This window comes from Engystomops pustulosus, chromosome 2 (assembly GCF_040894005.1).
Source record: "Engystomops pustulosus chromosome 2, aEngPut4.maternal, whole genome shotgun sequence".
Taxonomy (NCBI): domain Eukaryota; kingdom Metazoa; phylum Chordata; class Amphibia; order Anura; family Leptodactylidae; genus Engystomops; species Engystomops pustulosus.
Genome location: NC_092412.1, coordinates 13,942,213 through 13,962,562, shown reverse-complemented (window position 1 = coordinate 13,962,562; position 20,350 = coordinate 13,942,213). Strand labels below are relative to the sequence as shown.

The following is a 20,350-nucleotide window of genomic DNA, read 5'->3' as shown; positions in this document are numbered from 1 at the left end:
AGGGTGTAGTTACCTCATACACTGTACATATCACTGATATATATAAGGGTGTAGTTACCTCATACACTGTACATATCACTGATATATATGAGGGTGTAGTTACCTCACACACTGTATATATCACTGATATATATTAGGGTGTAGTTACCTCACACACTGTATATATCACTAATATATATGAGGGTGTAGTTACCTCATACACTGTACATATCACTGATTTACAAGAGGGTGTAGTTACCTCATACACTGTACATATCACTGATATATATGAGGGTGTATTTACCTCATACACTGTACATATCACTGATTTACAAGAGGGTGTAGTTACCTCACACACTGTACATATCACTGATATATATGAGGGTGTAGTTACCTCACACACTGTATATATCACTAATATATATGAGGGTGTAGTTACCTCATACACTGTACATATCACTGATTTACAAGAGGGTGTAGTTACCTCATACACTGTACATATCACTGATATATATGAGGGTGTAGTTGCCTCATACACTGTACATATCACTGATTTACAAGAGGGTGTAGTTACCTCACACACTGTACATATCACTTATATATATGAGGGTGTAGTTACCTCACACACTGTATATATCACTAATATATATGAGGGTGTAGTTACCTCATACACTGTACATATCACTGATATATATGAGGGTGTAGTTACCTCACACACTATACATATCACTGATATATATGAGGCTGTAGTTACCTCACATACTGTACATATCACTGATATATATGTGGGTGTAGTTACCTCACACACTGTACATATCACTGATATATATGAGGGTGTAGTTACCTCACACACTGTACATATCACTGATATATATGAGGGTGTAGTTACCTCATACACTGTATATATCACTGATATATATGAGGGTGTAGTTACCTCATAAACTGTACATATCACTGATATATATGAGGGTTTAGTTACCTCACACACTGTACATATCACTGATATATATGAGGGTGTAGTTACCTCACACACTATACATATCACTGATCTATATGAGGCTGTGGTTACCTCACACACTGTACATATCACTGATATATATGTGGGTGTAGTTACCTCACATACTGTACATATCACTGATATACAGGCAGTCCCCGGGTTACGTACAAGATAGGGACCGGGGGTTTGTTCTTAAGTCGAAACTGTATATTTTATAATTGAAGTTCTAGACAATTTTTTTTTTTTTGCCCCATTGACAATTGGAGTTTCAAAATTTTAGCTGTAATTGGACCAAGGATTATCAATAAAGCTAGTCTGGGACTATAGTAAAGCATCCAGAGAGCTTCACCAGAGGTCACAGTGGGCAGAGGGGTCCGTCTGTAACTATGGGTTGTCTGTAAGTCGGGTGTCCTTAAGTAGGGGACCGCCTGTATATTAGTGTGTAGTTACCTCACACACTGTACATATCACTGATATATATGAGGGTGTAGTTACCTCATACACTGTACATATCACTGGTATATATGGGGGGTAGTTACCTCACACACTGTACATATCACTGATATATATGAGGGTGTAGTTACATCACACACTGTACATATCACTGATATATATGAGGGTGTAGTTACCTCACATACTATACATATCACTGATATATATGAGGTTGTAGTTACCTCATACACTGTACATATCACTGATATATATGAGGATGTAGTTACCTCACATACTGTACATATCACTGATATATATGAGGGTGTAGTTACTATGCATTGAAAATATCACTAATTTACATGAGGGTAATTACCTCATGCATGCTGTATAATGTTACACAGGAACATTTGTACCTTCATGTCACATGTACACACGAGTTTTTTCAGGAGGCCTGTCCTTTTGCATAAGGTAGATGGGGACTAAGGGCATATAACAACCATATAACTGCTTGTTATATGGAGGTCACATGTAGTATACACTAGGGAGAGAAGAGCTGCCATAGAAAGCACATGTACAGGATCAAAGATGGAGGCTGCGCTATTACCAGTCTCTTATAATCTCATCCAGCTCTCTATAGTTTAGGTGGCCTACACCTTACTGCTATTTACTGCTGTACACATTCCTGGTCTATGTGGTCCAGCACAGAGTAATTGTAGTGGCTGGCTATGGGGAATTTAGTGATCTAATTAGAACCCCCATGTCACTGATGTGTATGTATATATATATATATATATATATATATATATATATGGATTCTACATTAGCCCTTCCCAGGTCAGGTGTAATAAAGTGGCCGGTGAGTGTATATCTGGCTTCCCAGGGATTACCCTTAAAGAAGGCCCACATTCTGATACCTTTACATCCAAATTAAAATTATTTGTGTATTAACTTTTTATTCATTTTTTATTTAATTATCTTGTTGATGACTAATCAATAGTGGAGTTCTTGAAATAAATCCCAAATATATAACTTGCTAAAGTTGAAATTGCATCCGGTATTCCACGTCCATAAAGCAGGATAAAGTGCGTTCAGCATGCAGATCAAATCCGGCTCCACCAACCGCAAACCTTCTGGAAGGTGGTAAAAAATTTGGTGTGACCGAAAAACTAAAACCATCTTCCCAGGGACCTTGCCCTTAGAGAAGTGCATATATGTCTCCCCATATATACAAAGCACACACTGCGTGCAAGCCAACACTCTAGTGATCCACTAGCCGCAAACCTTACCAGCTAGGGGCGTAACTAGGTGTAGCTAACCAAAACCAAAATCATCTTCTCAGGGACCACCCCTTAGAGAAGTGCATATATGTCTCCACATATATACAAAGCACGCATAGCGTGCAACCAAAACCATCTTCTCAGGGACCGCCCCTTAGAGAAGTGCATATATAATATTTCACCACATATAATCTATTAGCTGCAAAACCAACTAGATGGTGGCCAACCAGGTATGGCTTACAAAACTAAAAGCATCTTCCCAGGAAGCGCCCCTTAGGGATATGATAAATACTATATAAAGAGTCTGCTGGTCTGAATACAGACAGACAATGCCATCCTGCTATACATTTATACAAGCACTGCAATACAGGCCATAGTCATATCAATTATTTCCTGTTGGCTGCATGTGGTAATAACTAAAATTTCTGTATACAATGTAGTACAGCCAGGTAAGATCTAAAACGTCCAAAGGACCTGGAATATATCTATAGGATCCATTTCTCTTATAGAATTAGGTGCAGCAGTAACACTGACCATGCGTCTGGCTAATCCCCAAACTATTTTGTGGGGATAAATGTAATATAATATTACAATGCTCCATTATAGGCTGAGGCAGCATGTAATCCCATCAGTATTGTACCATCCACCACTCATGTATTATAAAGTATATGAGTGCATAAAAGGTAGGTGAACATGGACGGTCCATAATATATAAGACAAAATAAAGGCTACCTATATATTATATACAACTTGGTGCCATAAGTACCATGAAGCAGTGAGATGAAAGTCATGTACGCTGCACCAAGCACATAAGGATCTGAATGCAAATCTGAAAGGCAACAGTGACTCAAATCGCCACCCGTTACAACCAAGGTAGGCAGAAGAGCATCTCTGAACGCACAGTACGTCGAACTTAGAGGCAGATGAGCTACAGCAGCAGAAGGCCAAACCGGGTGCCACTCCTTTCAGCTAAGAACAGGAAACTGAGGCTACAATTTGCACAAGCTCATCGAAATTGGACAGTAGAAGATTGGAAAAACGTTGCCTGGTCTGATGAGTCTCAATTTCTGCTGCGACATTTGGATGGTAGGGTCAGAATTTGGCGTCAACAACATGAAAGCATGGATCCATCCTGCCTTGTATCACCGGGTCAGGCTGGTGGTGGTGGTGTCATGGTGTGGGGAATATTTTATTGGCACTCTTTGGGCCCCTTGGTACAACGCCACAGCCTACCTGAGTATTGTTGCTGCCCATGTCCATCCCTTTATGAGCACAATATACCCTGTAACATCTGATGGCTACTTTCAGCAGGATAATGCGCCATGTCATAAAGCTGGAATCATCTCAGACTGGTTTCTTGAACATGACAATGAGGTCACTGGACACAAATGGCCTCCACAGTCACCAGATCTCAATCCAATAGAGCATCTGGATGTGGTGGAACGGGAGATTCGCATCATGGATGTGCAGCCGACAAATCTGCGGCAACTGTGTGATGCCATCATGTCAATATGGACCAAAATCTCTGAGGAGCTTCCAGCACCTTGTTGTATCTATGCCACGAAGAATTGAGGCAGTTCTGAAGGCAAAAGGGCGTCCAACCCGTTACTAGCATGGTGTACCTAATAAAGTGGCCGGTGAGTGTATGTAAGAGTTATGATGGTTTATACCGGGGTTATTCCACTGTTTCTTGCTAGAGTTGAAGCCAGTGGTCTTATCTTCAGTATGGTCAATGCAGCTTATAAACGAACAGGTGCAATCAAGATGGCGCTGGTGCTATACCAACTACAAAATAAATTTTCTATTGGATTGTTATCTGATTTGAGAAGACTATGTGGAGGATTATGGCTCGGCTCACAAAGAGTGAAGAAGACACACACAGCATTTTGGAAAAATAGCGGGTGGCAGGGTATACGCTATGCCGTCTATAGTGGTTGCCCCCCCACCACCACTTTTACCTATATAATTGCTTGGTTACTGACATAAAGTTTCTTCTTCTTTATCTTTGCTATTCATGTCTGTTCTGGCATTAGTAATGGTACATAGTACATATATTGAAGTATGGCTAGTGGGCTTAGCGGCTCAGCATTGGTCTCTAGATACTAGGTACAGTATTTCTTGTGGTTTAGAAAAAGGGCAATGCATGTTTTGCAATATATAATACATAGGCCTGCATGCAAAAAAGGTACTGTAGATACAGTAAGATATTTCCCTGCAAGGTGGGGAGGAGGGAGTTATAAATAGATGTTTTTTGTTGTCTAGTACTTATTCTGGTGAAAATATATTTAGCTCCGCAGGCAGTTATTCCACATTATACGGTATCCTGCTTCACTGTATTGTTGGACACGTTTTAGTAGTGTATATTTGTACAATTTGGAGTCCCACAATGCCACTAGATTGTGCAGTTTGGTTGTTTTGGTAATTTTCTCAACATTTTCTTATTTTCCCCAATTTTATTCCTATGGATTTGTGGTTTGGTGGCAGTCGAGTCCATTTAAGGTGTCAAATGGCCTCTTTGTGGCGGTGGAGGAGTCAGGTGGGAGGTGCAGGCAAGTTATTGGTGGACTAATTTAACTTATAGAGGATGTAAAACCTCATGGTGGTGAACAGGCTGAGCTTTGGAAGTGGCCTCAAGGCTCTGGTAATGGTAAAAGCAGCCATGGGCGGGCCCGTTGGTGAAGCACACAAGGGATGATCTTCATTAGGGTTATTGGTGCCCTTAAAGTGTATTGGATCTGCTAGAATGGCAGCCAGAGCCATTATGGGGTATTGGGAGCAACGGGACCTAACAGTTGTTACAATTATTCATTTTACCTAAATGAATTCACAACAGGTTGGGTGTGAATTGTGAATGTGTTGCGTATAAGGACAGGGCCGGCTCCAGGTTTTAGTGGGCCCCTGGGCGACAGAGCCCTAGTGGGCCCCTTTATGGGCTGCCCTCCAGTAGTCACACTGCCCCCCTCCTGTATACACACTGCCCCCCTCCTCCTGTATACACACTGCCCCCCTCCTGTATACACACTGTCCCCCTCCTGTATACACACTGCCCCCCTCCTGTATACACACTGCCCCCCTCCTGTATACACACTGTCCCCCTCCTGTATACACATTGCCCCCCTCCTGTATACACACTGTCCCTCCTCCTCCTGTATACACACTGCCCCTCCTCCTCCTGTATACACACTGCCCCCCTCCTGTATACACACTGCCCCTCCTCCTCCTGTATACACACTGCCCCCCTCCTGTATACACACTGCCCCCCTCCTCCTGTATACACACTGCCCCTCCTCCTCCTGTATACACACTGCCCCCTTCCTGTATACACACTGCCCCCCTCCTGTATACACACTGCCCCCCTTCCTGTATACACACTGCCCCCCCCTCTTGTATACACACTGCCCCCCCTCCTGTATACACATTGCCCCCTCCTGTATACACACTGCCCCCTCCTGTATACACACATTGCCCCCCTCCTGTATACACACTGCCCCCTCCTGTATACACACTGCCCCCCTCCTGTATACACACTGCCCCCCTCCTGTATACACACTGTCCCCCTCCTGTATACACACTGCCCCCCTCCTGTATACACACTGCCCCCTCCTGTATACACACTGCCCCCCTCCTGTATACACACTGCCCCCTCCTGTATACACACTGTCCCCCTCCTGTATACACACTGCCCCCCTCCTGTATACACACTGTCCCCCTCCTGTATACACACTGCCCCCTCCTGTATACACACATTGCCCCCCTCCTGTATACACACTGCCCCCTCCTGTATACACACTGCCCCCCTCCTGTATACACACTGTCCCCCTCCTGTATACACACTGCCCCCCTCCTGTATACAAACTGCCCCCCTCCTGTATACACACTGCCCCCTCCTGTATACACACTGCCCCCCTCCTGTATACACACTGCCCCCTCCTGTATACACACTGCCCCCCTCCTGTATACACACTGCCCCCTCCTGTATACACACATTGCCCCCCTCCTGTATACACACTGCCCCCCTCCTGTATACACACTGCCCCTCCTCCTCCTGTATACACACTGCCCCCCTCCTGTATACACACTGTCCCCCTCCTGTATACACACTGCCCCCCTCCTGTATACACACTGCCCCCTCCTGTATACGCACATTGCCCCCCTCCTGTATACACACATTGCCCCCCTCCTGTATACACACTGCCCCCCTCCTGTATACACACTGCCCCCCTCCTGTATACACACTGTCCCCCTCCTGTATACACACTGCCCCCCTCCTGTATACACACTGCCCCCCTCCTGTATACACACTGCCCCCCTCCTCTATACACACTGCCCCCCTCCTCTATACACACTGCCCCCCTCCCTGGCCCCTGTCATGTCTCCCCCTCACCTGATGCAGCTCTCTCCGTGTTGTTACTGCTTTCCCCGGCAGGTCATGTGACCATGACATCATCAAAGGTCCTTCAGCCTCTGGGGAAAGCAGTGAGTGCAAATGCTCTCATCGCGATCTGTGTCCGGAGGACACAGATCGCGATGAGAGAGGAAAGGAATCTCCCGGGCAGCGGGGCAGATGTCCTGCTGACCCGGGGAGACCCAGGGGTCCGGGTGGGCCCCTCCAGTACCCCGGGGCCCCGGCACTTGTCCGGGTTAGCCGGGTGCTGGCGCCGGGCCTGTATAAGGAGGTGGAATATATCAGGCGACCAACTAAACTTTTGTCACTCTGGAGGCGTCGCAGGTCTCTTAGTAGTATGTAGTGTCCATCCTAACTCCTCTTTTGGAAGACTCTTTGTTGAGTCCTACCTTTAGAATTCAGAAATCATCGGGAAAATGCTGTCCTGGCAAAACACGGGAACATCTAATCCAGAGGTACTGGGCCCCTCCTTCTTGTCCCAATATTAGTTTCCTAATATCTTCCTCTTGGAAATGGAGAAATGATACGGCAGGACCTGCACACTGGAACAGCTGGTAAGAGTTGTACAGCATAATCTGTACAATGTGCACGACCAGCGCTTTTGTACCAGATCTTCATTTTCCGTAGGGAAATTCCGTAGGGAAATTATCGCCAAGTGTTGCTCTTATTCACCCCAGCGATGCCCATTGTGACGTATATTGCTGCTATTGGCTGGACTAAATCGACCAGCCAATAGCGGCAAACATGGACAGAGGGGGGAAACAAAACCCCTCTGGACTGCAAGGCAAAACTGGTGGCTGTCAGGGTGTGGGCTATAATATATAGCCGACTCCCGCAGCTTTTGACGTGATAATACTGCAAATTGCTGGAACGCACCTCCCGCGATGCAGTATTATTACTTAAATGTCGGGAAAAGGGTTAAAGGGGGTCTCTGCAGGGGACATTACAGTAAAGGGGGGGGGGGCTCTGCAGAGGACATTGCATTAAAGGGGGGGGGGTTCTGCAGAGGACATTACATTAAAGGGGGGCTCTGCAGAGGACATTACATTAAAGGGTGGTTCTGCAGAGGACTTTACATTAAAGGGGGGCTCTACTCTGGACATTTCATTAAAGGGGGCTCTGCAGGGGAAATTACTTTAAAGGGGGAGCTGCAGAGGACATTACATTAAAGGGGGGCTTTGCAGGGGACATTACATTAAAGAGGGGTTCTGCAGAACACATTACATTAAAGGGGGGTTCTGCAGAACACATTACATTAAAGGGGGGCTCTGCAGGGGACATTTCATTAAAGGGGGCTCTGCAGTGGACATTACATTAAAGAGGGGGTTCTGCAGTGAACATTACATCAAAGGGGGCTCTGCAGTGGATATTACATTAAAGAGGGGGTTCTGCAGTGAACATTACATCAAAGGGGGCTCTGCTGTGGACTTTTCATTAAAGAGGGGCTCTGCAGTGGACATTACATTAAAGGGGGCTCTGCAGTGGACATTACATTAAAGGGGGGTTCTGCAGTGCACATTACATTCAAGGCGGTCACCGCTGTGGAAATTTAATTAAAGAGGGAACTCTGCAGTAGACATTACATTAAGGGGGAGGGGGGTGATTCTGCTGTTGACATTGCATTAAAGCGGGGACTCTGCAGGGGACATTACATTAAAGGGGGTTCTGCAGTGCACATTACATTCAAGGACGTCACCGCTTTGGAAATTTAATTAAAGGGGGAACTCTGCAGTAGACATTACATTAAGGGAGGGCTCTCCAGTGGACATTACATTAAAGGGGGTTCTGCAGAGGACATTACATTAAAGGGGGGGGGGCTCTGCTGTGGACATTTCATTAAAGGGGGGTTCTGCAGTGCACATTACATTAAAGGCGGGTTCTGCAGCGGACATTACATTAAATGAGGATTCTGCTGTGGACATTACATTCAAGGGGGACTCCGTTGTGGACATTACATGAAGAGGGGCTCTGCTGTGAAGATAACATTAAAGAGGGGCTCTGCAGTGGACATTACATTAAAGGGGGGCTCTGCAGTGGACATTACATTAATGGGGGAACTCTGCAGGGGACATTACATTAAACGGGGGGCTCTGCAGTGGACATTACATTAAAGGGGGGCTCTGCTGTGGACATTTCATTAAAGGGGGGTTCTGCAGTGCACATTTAATTCATGGAGGTCACCACTGTGGAAATTTAATTAAAGAGGGAACTCTGCAGTAGACATTACATTAAGGGGGGGGGACTCTGCAGTGGACATTACATTAAAGGGGGTTCTGCGGGGGACATTACATTAAAGGGGGGGCTCTGCAGTGGACATTTCATAAAGGGGGTTCTGCAGAGGACATTACATTAAAGGGGGGCCTCTGCAGGGGACATTACATTAAAGGGGGGCCTCTGCAGGGGACATTACATTAAAGGGGGGGTTCTGCAGGGAACATTACATTAAAGGGGGGGTTCTGCAGGGAACATTACATTATAGGCGGGCTCTACAGTGGACATTTCATTAAAGGCAGGCTCTACAGTGGGCATTTCATTAAATGGGGGCTATGCAGTGGACATTAAATTAAAGGGGGGGTTCTGCAGGGGACATTACATTAAAGGAGGTCTCTGCAGGGGACATTGCATTAAAGGGGGGGCTCTGCAGAGGATATTACATTAAAGGGGGCGCTGCAGAGGACATTACATTAAATGGGGATTCTACTGTGGACATTACATTAAAGGGGATTCTACTGTGGACATTACATTAAGAGAACTCTGCTGTGAAGATAACATTAAAGGGGGGCTCTGCAGTGGACATTTCATTAAAGGGGGGTTCTGCAGTGGACATTTCATTAAAGGGGGGTTCTGCAGTGGACATTTCATTTAAGTGGGGGGCTCTGCAGTGGATATTTCATTAAAGGGGTCACCGCTGTGGAAATTTAATTAAAGGGGGAACTCTGCAGTAGACAATTACACTACAGGGGGGGTGACTTTGCTGTGGACATTATATTAAGGAGTAGCGGCCGTATCTCCCTCTCTAGGCTTATACTCCAGTCAATTAGTTTTCCCATTTTTCTTGTGGTATAATTAGGCGCCTCAGCTTATACTTATAAATACAGTATATATACCCTGTTTCCCCGAAAATAAGACAGTGTCTTATATTAATTTTTTGCTCCTAAAGAGGCGCTAGGACTTATTTTCAGGGGATGTCTTATTTTTCATGAACAAGAATTTACATTTATTGTTGAACAAAAAATCTACTTCTCTAACATCCTTGTAACTCTCCAAACTCTGAATTTCATGCTGTATTTCTTGTGACTCCATTTCTATTGGAATCATTGGCCCCAATCTCTCATGTTTAGTAAAAGCACTTTCCATACATGACCCTTTCTTATCCTGGAAGCTGCTGGGATCACATTTGCAGCACAACAGTCAGTGATTTATTCCATGAATTCTTCAATGTGTGACAACTTCTGCAGCATCTAAAAGATTTACTAATACTAATGTATGGCATGGGGGAAGCTGCTGCAATGACTGACACTAGGTCTTATTTTCAGGGGAGGCCTTATATTTCTAAGCCTGAACAAACTTGTACTAGGTCTTATTTTCGGGGGATGTCTTATTTTAGGGGAAACAGGGTAGTAGTAGGTATATACAGCATGTATAGTAGTAGGTATATACAGTATGTAAAGTAGTGTGTATATACAGTATGTATAGTAGTAGGTATATACAGTATATATAGTAGTAGGTATATACAGTATGTATAGTAGTAGGTATATACAGTATGTATAGTAGTAGGTATATACAGTATATATAGTAGTAGGTATATACAGTATGTATAGTAGTAGGTATATACAGTATGTATAGTAGTAGGTATATACAGTATGTATAGTAGAAGGTGTATACAGTATGTATAGTAGTAGGTGTATATACAGTATGTATAATAGTAGGTATATACAGTATATATAGTAGTAGGTATATACAGTATGTATAGTAGTGGGTATATACAGTATGTATAGTAGTAGGTATATACAGTATGTATAGTAGTTGGTATATACAGTATGTATAGTAGTAAGTATATACAGTATGTATAGTAGTAGGTATATACAGTATTTATAGTAGTGTGTATATACAGTATGTATAGTAGTAGGTATATACCTTATGTATAGTAGTGTGTATATACAGTATGTATAGTAGTAGGTATATACAGTAGGTATAGTAGTAGATATATACAGTATGTATAGTAGTGTGTATATACAGTATGTATAGTAGTAGGTATATACAGTATGTATAGTAGTAGGTATATACAGTATATATAGTAGTAGGTATATACAGTATGTATAGTAGTAGGTATATACAGTATGTATAGTAGTAGGTATATACAGTATATATATAGTAGTAGGTATATACAGTATGTATAGTAGTGTGTATATACAGTATGTATAATAGTAGGTATATACAGTATGTATAGTAGTAGGTATATACAGTATGTATAGTAGTGGGTATATACAGTATGTATAGTAGTAGGTATATACAGTATGTATAGTAGTTGGTATATACAGTATGTATAGTAGTAAGTATATACAGTATGTATAGTAGTAGGTATATACAGTATTTATAGTAGTGTGTATATACAGTATGTATAGTAGTAGGTATATACCTTATGTATAGTAGTGTGTATATACAGTATGTATAGTAGTGTGTATATACAGTATATATAGTAGTAGGTATATACAGTAGGTATAGTAGTAGATATATACAGTATGTATAGTAGTGTGTATATACAGTATGTATAGTAGTAGGTATATACAGTATGTATAGTAGTAGGTATATACAGTATATATAGTAGTAGGTATATACAGTATGTATAGTAGTGGGTATATACAGTATGCCTAGTAGTGTGTATATACAGTATGCATAGTAGTTTGTATATACAGTATGTATAGTAGTGGGTATATACAGTATGTATAGTAGTAGGTATATACAGTATGTATAGTAGTGGGTATATACAGTATGTATAGTAGTAGGTATATACAGTATGTATAGTAGTAGGTATATACAGTATGTATAGTAGTGGGTATATACAGTATGTATAGTAGTAGGTATATACAGTATGTATAGTAGTAGGTATATACAGTATGTATAGTAGTAGGTATATACAGTATGTATAGTAGTGGCTATATACAGTATGTATAGTAGTAGGTATATACAGTATGTATAGTAGTAGGTATATACAGTATGTATAGTAGTGTGTATATACAGTATGTATAGTAGTAGGTATATACAGTATGTATAGTAGTGTGTATATACAGTATGTATAGTAGTGTGTATATACAGTATGTATAGTAGTATCTATATACAGTATGTATAGTAGTAGGTATATACAGTATGTATAGTAGTAGGTATATACAGTATGTATAGTAGTGTGTATATACAGTATGTATAGTAGTATGTATATACAGTATGTGTAGTAGTATCTTTATACAGTATGTATAGTAGGTATATACAATATGTATAGTATCAGGTATATACAGTATGTATAGTAGTAGGTATATACAGTATGTATAGTAGTAGGTATATATAGTATGTATAGTAGTGTGTATATACAGGATGTATAGTAGTAGGTATATACAGTATGTATAGAAGTAGGTATATACAGTATGTATAGTAGTAGGTATATACCTTATGTATAGTAGTGTGTATATACAGTATGTATAGTAGTGTGTATATACAGTATGTATAGTAGTAGGTATATACCTTATGTATAGTAGTGTGTATATACAGTATATATAGTAGTGTGTATATACAGTATGTATAGAAGTAGGTATATACAGTATGTATAGTAGTGTGTATATACAGTATGTATAGTAGTAGGTATATACAGTATGTATAGTAGTGTGTGTATATACAGTATGTATAGTAGTTGGTATATACAGTATGTATAGTATCAGGTATATACAGTATGTATAGTAGTATCTATATACAGTATGTATAGTATCAGGTATATACAGTATGTATAGTAGTATCTATATACAGTATGTAGAGCAGTATCTATATACAGTATGTATAGTAGTATCTATATACAGTATGTATAGCAGTATCTATATACAGTATGTATAGTAGTAGGTATATACAGTATGTATAGTAGTGTGTATATACAGTATGTATAGTAGTAGGTATATACAGTATGTATAGTAGTATCTATATACAGTATGTAGAGCAGTATCTATATACAGTATGTATAGTAGTATCTATATACAGTATGTATAGCAGTATCTATATACAGTATGTATAGTAGTAGGTATATACAGTATGTATAGTAGTATCTATATACAGTATGTATAGTAGTATCTATATACAGTATGTATAGCAGTATCTATATACAGTATGTATAGTAGTAGGTATATACAGTATGTATAGTAGTGTGTATATACAGTATGTATAGTAGTAGGTATATACAGTATGTATAGTAGTAGGTATATACAGTATGTATAGTAGTGTGTATATACAGTATGTATAGTAGTAGGTATATACAGTATGTATAGTAGTAGGTATATACAGTATGTATAGTAGTGTGTATATACAGTATGTATAGTAGTAGGTATATACAGTATGTATAGTAGTGTGTATATACAGTATGTATAGTAGTGTGTATATACAGTATGTATAGTAGTAGGTATATGCAGTATATATAGTAGTAGGTATGTACAGTATATATAGTAGTAGGTATATACAGTATGTATAGTAGTAGGTATATGCAGTATATATAGTAGTAGGTATATACAGTATGTATAGTAGTAGGTATATACAGTATGTATAGTAGTAGGTATGTACAGTATGTATAGTAGTGTGTATATACAGTATGTATAGTAGTAGGTATATACAGTATATATAGAAGTAGGTATATACAGTATGTATAGTAGTGTGTATATACAGTATGTATAGTAGTAGGTATATACAGTATAAATAGTAGTGTGTATATACAGTATGTATAGTAGTAGGTATATACAGTATATATAGTAGTTGGTATATGCAGTATGTATAGTAGTTGGTATATACAGTATGTATAGTAGTAGGTATATACAGTATGTATAGTAGTAGGTATATACAGTATGTATAGTAGTAGGTATATACAGTATGTATAGTAGTAGGTATATACAATGTATAGTAGTACATTACAATTGGTGACAGATAAGTATATATGTCTGGCCTCCGGCCCCTGCTGATGTATCACTTGTTATATCAGGGGAATTTCCAATCATCGTTGTCTACAGGAAATGGACCGTTGGTCCGGATGCCGGTGCTGTTCTGAAGAAACTTCTGCTTTTCATCATAAGACTTGAGTTTTGCTGATAAAGCTATATATATATATCTGGTTACAACTGGTTTAAGGGAAAAGCTCTGTATGTCATAATATGCAGAGTATAAAGATATATAAGTAAATGGGGAAGGTTTCTAGATTGTTTCTGCATTGTCCACTCCTGAGTTCTCCTTTATCTCTGCTGCTGAATTAAAAAAAGGGAAATTGCGCAGCACACCAGGTCAAGTGAAATTTTTTTATCTCTGCTGCTGCATTAGTGATCTTTTTTATTGATCTGTGGGTTCTCCTGTATAACAACTATGCCCCACACTGTGCTCTGAAACAACACTGTATATAGTATAGTATCTCCTGTATAACAACTATGCCCCACACTGTGCTCTGAAACAACACTGTATATAGTATAGTATCTCCTGTATAACAACTATGCCCCACACTGTGCTCTGAAACAACACTGTATATAGTATAGTATCTCCTGTATAACAACTATGTCCCACACTGTGCTCTGATACAAACTGTATATAGTATAGTATCTCCTGTATAACAACTATGTCCCACACTGTGCTCTGAAACAACACTGTATATAGTATAGTATCTCCTGTATAACACTATGTCCCACACTGTGCTCTGAAACAACACTGTATATAGTATAGTATCTCCTGTATAACAACTATGTCCCACACTGTGCTCTGAAACAACACTGTATATAGTATAGTATCTCCTGTATAACAACTATGTCCCACACTGTGCTCTGAAACAACACTGTATATAGTATAGTATCTCCTGTATAACAACTATGCCCCACACTGTGCTCTGAAACAGCACTGTATATAGTATAGTATCTCCTATATAACAACTATATCCCGCACTGTGCTCTGAAACAACACTCTATATAGTATAGTATCTCCTGTATAACAACTATGTCCCACACTGTGCTCTGAAACAGCACTGTATATAGTATAGTATCTCCTGTATAACAACTATGTCCCACACTGTGCTCTGAAACAGCACTGTATATAGTATAGTATCTCCTGTATAACAACTATGTCCCACACTGTGCTCTGATACAACACTGTATATAGTATAGTATGTCCTGTATAACAACTATGTCCCACACTGTGCTCTGAAACAACACTGTATATAGTATAGTATCTCCTGTATAACAACTATGTCCCACACTGTGCTCTGAAACAACACTGTATATAGTATAGTATCTCCTGTATAACAACTATGTCCCACACTGTGCTCTGATACAACACTGTATATAGTATAGTATGTCCTGTATAACAACTGTGTCCCACACTGTGCTCTGAAACAACACTGTATATAGTATAGTATCTCCTGTATAACAACTATGTCCCACACTGTGCTCTGAAACAACACTGTATAAAGTATAGTATCTCCTGTATAACAACTATGTCCCACACTGTGCTCTGATACAGCACTGTATAAAGTATAGTATCTCCTGTATAACAACTATGTCCCACACTGTGCTCTGATACAGCACTGTATAAAGTATAGTATCTCCTGTATAACAACTATGTCCCACACTGTGCTCTGATACAACACTGTATATAGTATAGTATCTCCTGTATAACAACTATGCCCCACACTGTGCTCTGAAACAATACTGTATATAGTATAGTATATCCTGTATAACAACTATGTCCCACACTGTGCTCTGAAACAATACTGTATATAGTATAGTATATCCTGTATAACAACTATGTCCCACACTGCGCTCTGAAACAGCACTGTATATAGTATAGTATCTCCTGTATAACAACTATGTCCCACACTGTGCTCTGATACAACACTGTATATAGTATAGTATCATCTGTATAACAACTATGTCCCACACTGTGCTCTGAAACAACACTGTATATAGTATAGTATCTCCTGTATAACAACTATGTCCCACACTGTGCTCTGAAACAACACTGTATATAGTATAGTATCATCTGTATAACAACTATGTCCCACACTGTGCTCTGAAACAACACTGTATATAGTATAGTATCTCCTGCATAACAACTATGTCCCACACTGTGCTCTGAAACAACACTGTATATAGTATAGTATCTCCTGTATAACAGCTATGCCCCACACTGTGCTCTGAAACTATACTGCATATAGTATAGTATCTCCTGTATAACAACTATGTCCCACACTGTGCTCTGAAACAACACTGTATATAGTATAGTATCTCCTGTATAACAGCTATGCCCCACACTGTGCTCTGATACAGCACTGTATATAGTATAGTATCTCCTGTATAACAACTATGTCCCACGCTGTGCTCTGATACAGCACTGTATACAGTATAGTATCTCCTGTATAACAACTATGTCCCACACTGTGCTCTGATATAGCTCTCACACCACAACTGGTCAGACTTTGACCTCCTCAAAATATTATACACACTACATTTTAATCATAACGCCCCACAACAGTTACTAATATAGTAATAATGAAGGAATATAAAGACTTACCTTATAGTCACCCCTGATGAAGCGCGCGCAGTGCAGGCAGTAATGTATTCGGCTCTTTGAGGCTTCAACCAGGAAGATGAAGACACAGAAATCACAAGATAAGGAAGGCGTCTGCTCTGGTGGTTTATGTTTTACAGCCCCTGACGTAATCCTGCAGCTCACATGAATAAGGGGCTGGGTAAGGAAGGAGATCTATTTATTTTAGAGTGTCCAACTCCTTGGGGCTCATTTACTTAGGGTCTGTGGATCTCGCACTTTTTAACGTTTTTTCCGACATTCTGTGAACGGGTCAGTAAATGCGCCTCCTCATGTTGGCTCCTATTTTCCATGTTACCGACCAGGCCATTTTTCTGTTTTTCTACAAGCTGTAACTTTTTTATTTTTCTGTCACTCTAGTTGTACGTGGTTTTTTTGGGACAAAATGTATTTTTTTAATATGACAATATTGGGTTTTATATATAATACCGGTGAACTTGTATTACATTTTTCTGCCTTTATTGTAAGACCTAAATTCATTAAACAGTTTTAATACGCATAAAGCCATACCAGATGTTTAGGGTTTTATTTTAAAAACTACAGTACCTTCCTTTGCATTATTAAATAGTTTTGAAGAAAAAAATCTTTTTGCATTACCATCCTTTAAGCGCCAAAAAAGTTTTCAATGTGGCTCTGTGAAAGCCTGTAGATTTTATTTGTACACACTCGGGGTTCATAAAGTCTAAGGTGTAAGGAACAAAATGTGTGGGATTTCATTTTTTTATTTTTAAAACGATGGAGATTTTTTGTATTTTTCTATGTTTTCTGCAACATTTTGTTTTTAGACTTTATTTTTTTTTCTTAAATATAAAATTTTATTACCCTACATTCTCAACTATAAGCCGACCCGAGTATAAGCTGAGGTAACTAATTTTAACACAAAACCTGGGAAAACCTATTGACTCGAGTATATGCCTAGGGTGGGAAATGCATTGGTCACCAATCCTCCCTCCAGTCAGTATATAGCCAGCAAGCCCCCTGCCCCCCAATATATGGTTAGCCAGTCCCCTTCCCCCAGTATATAGCTAGCCAGACCTCTTCCCCCCGGTATATAGCTGGCCTGCCCCCAATATATTGCCAGCCCAAGCCATCCAGTATACAGCCTGCCAGCCCCTGCCCCCCCAGTAAATAGCCTGCCAGCCACTGCCGCCCCAGTATATAGCCAGCCCGTGCCTCCCTGTACATGCCTCCCCCATGCCTGACTTCATATAACCAATTAATTTTCTGGGTGATGCCACCACAGCGGGCCATGAAAGAAACTGGAAGTTGTTCAGTTGCTTGACTACATACTAGTAGGGGTTTATGAGACCAATTTCTGAAGACAGGTTCCCTTTGAGGGAATATAATACAAGGGTTATTTCACAATGATGTGACCACCTGCCCCTCACATACTGTATCATGTATTATGGTAGAAGCAGCTTTTACCTCATGTATGAGAGGAATATTACCTCAGAAATCCTAATTGCTCTAGGAGTTTGTGTAGTTAATACGTCTCCTCGGGTACTGTCCTATTCTATTCAGATGACATCATTATCTACTCAAAAGACCTATGAGGAGCACCTAAAATATCTATCTGAAATTTTTCACACACTTCGATGCTCAAAAGACTGCAGGCGGCTCTACAGGGGGAATATGAAGCAAGACATCGAAACCTGTGTGACGAGTGAGCCCGTCCTGTGCCATCACTTGGGGGGGGGGGTGACATCATCACCGGACTCCATTACACCCCAATTAGAGCTAGCGCTTCCTGGAGATGATAGCCATCGACCATGTGAAGTTGGAGCCAAGCTGGTCCAGCCATGTCTATGCTATGACCATCATAGACCACTACAACAAATTCATGGTAGCTGTTCCAGTTAAAAATGTAAATGCTGACCGGCTGTTTGCTTCTGAATTTTTAATTATGTTTTCAAATAAAGAAGAATGATTTTAATTTACTAAATGCGGAGACGACTTTTAGAAAATTACCATAGCTATTAACTGTACTTATGCTATATGTAATGGACTTAGTCCAATACCAACCAGGACCATAGGCGGCTTGCTTTCCACACTGGTGTACTATACCACAGTGCCGTAGCTAGAAGCTGATGGGCCCCAATGCAAAGTCTGTGCCAGGCCCCTGACCATAATTTAAGGGCCCCCTAAACCTCTTGGGCCCGGGTGCGATCCCAACCTCTATACCCCCTCAAGTTACGCCCCTGCTATACCACGTTTATGGCCTAGGCACTTTATAAAAAGTACACTTTACTTATTATACCCTTCCAGGTATGCAGTGTATGCAGACCTCCTGGAGGCTGTGCTATGGTCTTCCAGGTGCAGTTCAACTCCCAACAGGTCCATAGCCAAGCCATTGGTGGCTCGTTCAATTACCAAGGGGGTATGCAACACCCCTGCCAATGCAGTATGTTGTGAAATACAACTCCTAATAGATATTATGATGGTCATTGAGACTGATTAGCTCTGTGAGCCCTTTAATAGGTGTCTTTAATAGGTAATGCAGCTGGTTAATATCTGCCATGGAAGGAATGTTATTTATTATTGAGCAGATGTCATGTTTATAGGTGCTTTTGACCTATAATGTACAAATGTGCTGGTTGGATTATGAGCTTGCCTCCTCACAAGGTGAGTTTATAAAACCCTTTGTGGCTGGAAAGTTCCAGAGTGCTTACTGGGAAGTTTCATGGTAGCACATGTGTCTAAGGCCTATAACTACGGCCCTTTCATGTTTCTACCTCCAAGAGTCTGCAGGAAAACCTGCCGTTGAAGCACCCAAATCATGTCTAGCTGAAGTTACCTATACCAGGCTGTGAGCAACCTTTACCAAACACCACCCAACCAGCCATCTTGAATCAGTTGAATCGTTATCTGCTGTTTTTGCCTTTGCCGTGTACTGGAATGAAGGAACTTTAAGTTTATGGTTCACATCGCTTGTCTCTGTGTGTTCAAGGGGCAACATTTACCATTCACCCAGTGTCGGTTTCGGCGCATATTGATGCAAACATGGAGGCTAGTTTTCCCCTGAAGGATGGACCATGCCGAGGGGTATGGTGGTATGGAGTCCTGCTGGGTGGTGCCCCGGCGAGTCAAAAATTGCAACAAGCCATCTGCAGGAATTGGTGCCCTTGAACCAGCGGTGGTGGTTGGGGGCAAGTAAACAATTAGCGGAGCAGATTGGCAGGATTATTAATTGTGGCTCCAAGGACCTTCCTTCGTTGCATTATTATTACTGTCCGGGGGAGGGGGGAAATGTTATTACATATTGGGGAGACAAAAATGTTTTATATTTGTTGTATTCTGTAATAAATAGGCTGCTGGGGTCAGATTAATCCAAAGGCGGTGTCAGTCTTTTTTAGGGGAGAAATGAATCTGGAAGCAGTCGGGCGGACCCGTGACCGGAAGTCCCCAGTGCCGGTTCATGTTATTTGATGTCCTCTA

At 40.8% G+C, this 20,350-nt stretch overlaps 3 protein-coding genes across 4 annotated transcripts in view; 1 reads left to right on the top strand and 2 right to left on the bottom strand.

Moving 5' to 3' along the window:
• LOC140119963 (uncharacterized) overlaps positions 1-20,350 on the top strand; it is a 1,020,783-nt gene that overhangs the window by 366,249 nt on the left and 634,184 nt on the right. The window lies entirely within an intron of this gene.
• Positions 1-20,350, bottom strand: part of LOC140119780 (uncharacterized) — a 272,257-nt gene that overhangs the window by 136,382 nt on the left and 115,525 nt on the right. The window lies entirely within an intron of this gene.
• LOC140119791 (uncharacterized) overlaps positions 1-20,350 on the bottom strand; it is a 61,403-nt gene that overhangs the window by 32,493 nt on the left and 8,560 nt on the right. The gene's annotated exons all lie outside the window — the stretch shown is intronic.